At 42.5% G+C, this 4,826-nt stretch overlaps 1 protein-coding gene across 1 annotated transcript in view; it reads left to right on the top strand.

The window, feature by feature from the left end:
- The window catches only part of LOC104546879 (homeobox protein Meis1), a gene marked incomplete at its 5' end in the record, with an annotated part of 81,409 nt that extends 77,949 nt beyond the window's left edge, over window positions 1-3,460 (top strand). The window contains one exon of the mRNA XM_010192383.1: window positions 1,914-3,460. The remainder of the gene's footprint in view (window positions 1-1,913) is intronic.
- Window positions 3,461-4,826: the final 1,366 nt, after the last annotated feature.

Here is a 4,826-nt window from a genome sequence, read left to right on the forward strand (position 1 = left end):
CCCCCCCCCCCAGTTTATTTCTCTTTGTCTGTCCATCATAATGGGATTACGTGTGGCAAAGGAAAAAGAGAGAATACAAAATAGAGGTGTGCACAGCAGGCTATGGAGCTTAGCCCAGGCTAATTGACTATATCCAAATTAAGTATGCCATCACTTGCAGTGTGACAAATGGATTTGACTTATTCAGTATACAAAAGTAGAGATCATTAATGCAATCTTCAGTGGCAGGCCTTGCAAAGAAAGCCTAGAAAAACTGTCCCAGGGTTTCCCCCTCCCGCCCTTGTTTTTTTATAGGGGAAAATACATTTTACAAATTTTGGTTGGTTTGTTGTTTGGTTTTTTTCCTAAAAAAGTGTAAAGCAGTTTGAAACACTGAGGCACTGGTGCCATTTTTAAATGGTGCCTGATTCTGTTCCTTTCACTCTCTTTCTGGAGTTAAAAGCAGTTATTTCAGCATCTTTATTGTGCCCCCAGCCTATATTAACATAGAGTTTGAAGTTACCCAGGCCAAGTTGTCTTCTCTGGGTGCTAGTCAAAACTGAGTTTTCACAATTAGCTGTGAAAACATTCCTCTGAGCTTGGGAATGCAACAGCCTTATTACCTCATCATGGAAATTTCTAGCTTAGTTAATTTAAATATTGTTTCTTAGTTTCTGGGTCAATTAAATTTAAACGATGTATTTTATGCTTTGAGACCAATTAAATTAATAGGTTATTACAAAAAATATTATCATCTTTTTTGATTAAAGAGCTTTGAATACAGTATATTTTATAAGCAATTTTCATTAGCTCAAAACTGTTCCTTTAGGCTAGATTAAGCAGCTATTCATTTCTAGAGCCTTGAGACCTGATTCCAAGGTGTTCGGTGCATTCACAGCGCACTCTTACTTAGAACTAAAGCCAATTGAACCTACTTAGCAATAGCTTATGCCTTTCACCCTTGATGATTATGGAGCTTATAGCTCTCCGAAACAATACACCTGTCAGTTCCCATCAGCTACAGCAATCCAAGCAGAAGGCAGAGGCCCATGGAAAGCAGGAGGTTTTATTGTTTTAGGTCCAATTTTTTTCTTATTGTTCTCCCAAACCCACTGAAAGGTTGACTGAGTTGTGCATCTGATTTTTGCGGACAGAAGTGAGCAGGGGCAAAGAATTAATTGATAATTCTTACTGATTATATATTTTTTTCTGTGTTTAAAAATACAGGTTTGATACAGTTGTCCTTAGTAATCCTAACAATTTTGGCTTCATATGAGGCCTTTGTTCAGCAATGTATCTGCTTGCTGTATAGCATCTGTTTGAATGGCACAAATACTTGGGACAGACTCCAAATGATCAGGCTCAAGAGCTAAATAAATAACTGTTGATAAACCTCGACACTGATTTAACCCATCTCTTCTCCCAAGCCCCTCATTAACCACTATGGATTCCCGGTCTTTGTATTCCCAGCATGCTTTTACAAAGGGAGAGACGAAGGCAAGTCACTGAAGCAAGGCCACAGGGGATGGAGCCCACCTGAAAACCCTCGCAGGGCTTCCCTGGCTTGGTGCCACCATCCTGTGTGATGATAGTCGTCATCGGGCTGGCTCTGTCTCCACCACGTTGCCAGATCAGACACATCTCCATCGCACACGTTCCTAACCACAAAAGCAGAAAAGAGTTTTATCTCCCAGAACTCTGTATTTGGAGGGGGGAGGATGTTCTTGGGGTTTTTTTTGAACTGGTAATTGTTCTCATTGCCATCGTTGTGAGTATGTATGTAGGATTGGATCCCACAAAGGCAACTGCACTTGTGCATCCACATCCCACGTTAGGCTTGAGCCCCGGCCTTCCCGTGGCTGAGCAGAGAAGCTTCATGGCCTGATACCAGTACCTGGTCCCTACCGCTCACCACCGCCTCTTTCTCTCCGCAGGGCTGCAAAGTATGCCAGGGGATTATGTGTCTCGGGGTAGTCCAATGGGTATGAATATGGGACAGCCAAACTATACCCCACCCCAGATGCCCCCCCATCCCGCTCAGCTGCATCATGGCCCTCCCATGCATACCTACATTCCTGGACACCCTCACCACCCAGCGATGATGATGCATGGAGGACCTCCCCACCTTGGAATGCCCATGTCAGCATCAAGCCCCACAGTGCTTCATACCGGCGAGCCGGCAGTGAGCGGACAAGTGATGGACATTCATGCTCAGTAGCTTAAGGGAAATACGCGTTGTCTGCAGCGACTGTAGATTTCAAACATTGTCTTTCTGCAATGACTATGGAGTTCTTGGTGTCAACTTTGGACCAAGGGATGTTCCGATTCTTCACAGGGACCCTGAAAAGCAGGAAAACACCAACCGAAGTCAACTTCTGGGGACATGCTAAATAAGACATTAAGAGAACAAAAGAGTGAAATATTGTAAAATGCTATTATACTGTTATCCATATTACGTTGTTTCTTATAGATTTTTTAAAAAAAAAAGTGAAATTTTTCCACACTATGTGTGTTGTTTCCATAGCTCTTCACTTCCTCCAGAAGCCTCCTTACATTAAAAAAAAGAAGCCTTACACTTTTCCTGCAAATGACAGAAAGGGCTTATTTGCAGGATTTTTAGAGCATTACAATAACTATGTCAGGCAGAAGAATCTTTCTTCTATCCTAGGATTTCAGCCATGCACACTCTCTCTCTCCTCCTCTCTCTCTGTCTTTCTTCCCTTTCTCTCCCTTTTTCCCCTTTCTCTCCCTCTCTCTCTTTCTAGCCTGGGGCGTGAATTTGCATGTCTAATTCATTTACTCACCATATTTGAATTGGCCTGAACAGATGTAAATCGGGCAGGATGGGAAAAACTGCAGTCATCAACAATGATTAATCAGCTGTTGCAGGCAGTGTCTTAAGGAGACTGGTAGGAGGAAGCATGGAAACGGAAAGGCAGTGTATTTGAAGCCTAATTGTCACATCAGAGCATCCTTGTCCCCATGCAGCAACCATCACCGTGTGCATCACTTCCTGTTTTATGCAGCTCGAAACATGGACTGAAGATTTATTTTTAATATGTTGACTTTCTTTCTGGGCAAGACATTGGTCATGTGTGCATTTTTTTTTCCATAGTCCCATCACGGAGCATTTATGTATACATTGTAAATAAATTTTGTGCAAAAAGGACTGGAAAAATGATCCGTATTATTGCAATTTTTTGTAAAAGTAGCAGTTTGGTATGAGTTGGCATGCATACAGATTTACTAAGTGGGATAAGCTAATTATACTTTTGTTGTGGTTAAACAAATGCTTGTTGATAGCCTTTTTCTATCAAGAAACCAAGGAGCTAATTATTATTAATAATAATCATTGCACACTGAGTCTTAGAGTTTCTGATTGAAACAGTTTGGATTGTATAAAAACTCAAAGCCCAGTTGTAGTAGTTTGAGTGCAGTAATGAAATCTGAATCTAAAAATAAAAACAAATTATTTTTTGTCATGGTGACTCCATTGCTTGCAAAATTTGTTTCCTGCCCCCCTTCACTATTTGTAGCCCTTTTATCTCAAATTGGGACCCAAGCAGCTACAAAGTTCAAATAACTCCAGAGATGTACCTATAATTTGCTATTTAAATATCGACTTCGTACTTAAAGAATGTGAAGGTAATGCTACACTGCATAAAGAAACTTTCTCAGAAGTCGCCCTGTAAACTGTCAGGATGGGAACTGTTGCCTGTCAATAAATTTTGTTTCTTTCATTTTCTTTAAATAAAATTGCAGCTGTATTAAAAAAATAGAGTTTCCCGGGGGCAGGAAAAATACACATATATTTTAATTAAGGCAAAATCGTTCACCCCCTGCCCGTCCCAGCCACCCGGCACCCTGCGGCGGGGCCGTGTCCCAGGGATCTTGTGAGGGGCAGCTGCCCAGTGGACGCTCCCTCCCCCAGAACAGGGTCCCCTGTGGCTGCTGGGCAGGAGGCAAAGGGGGCTGAGGCAGGGTGCGGGCAACGGACAGGCAGGGCTGGGGGCCTGCAGCGCAGACTTTCTGAATTAACACGCCACCAAAGCAGGGTCCTCTCCTCCCGCACCTTGGATCTCTTCCTTTTTTTCTTTATTTTTTAAATCTCTTGAGTTTTCTTGTTTACTTTTTATGTTTGTTTATTTTCCTTCCCCCCCGTTTTGTTTTGTTTTGTTTTTAAGAGCCTCTGTACCGCCAAAGAGGCTGCATATTCCGGCTCCCGCTTTGTGAGGCCAAAATAATGCCTCTTTCCTGCCAAAACATGAATGAACGGGGCTCGCTTTTTGCTTTTTTGGGGGTTTGTTTTGTTGCGGGGTTTTTAAAATGTTTCTCGAAAGACAAAAACAAACCGCCCTCTTGCATGCGAGGGCACACGCGTCCCTTCCTCCTCGCAGCCGCACAGAAGTGGGGCACAGACCTGCCCCCATTGGACCTTCCTCTTTTTTTTTTCTCCTTTTTTTGGGGGGAGGAGCACATTTCAAATTAAACCCACTGTTATATCCCAAGACATTTAATCAGCTGTAATTATAACACGTTCAAAATGAAGAATATGCCTTGACAGTATTTTTATTGTGATTGTTCATCACATGATGTTAGACGGCCTCAGAGACACAGGAAAGAGAAGTAAACGGGTTACAAATAGGGAATTATCCCTCGTTTAGCATTAAAATTCATTTAGATAAAATTGCCACAAACATTTAAATGGGGAGATTAGTTCCCCCTCACGCCTTATTGCACTCTCTCAATAGCTCCGTTAAGAACATTTTACACGTTGGAAATTCCGCCTTTTCGGGCCGCTCGCTGTTTCCTAGCTACACTCTTTTCACCGCACCGCGGCGGGGAGG

The sequence above is a fragment of the Mesitornis unicolor genome, unplaced genomic scaffold, assembly GCF_000695765.1.
Source record: "Mesitornis unicolor isolate BGI_N332 unplaced genomic scaffold, ASM69576v1 scaffold16969, whole genome shotgun sequence".
Classification (NCBI taxonomy): Eukaryota; Metazoa; Chordata; class Aves; order Mesitornithiformes; family Mesitornithidae; genus Mesitornis; species Mesitornis unicolor.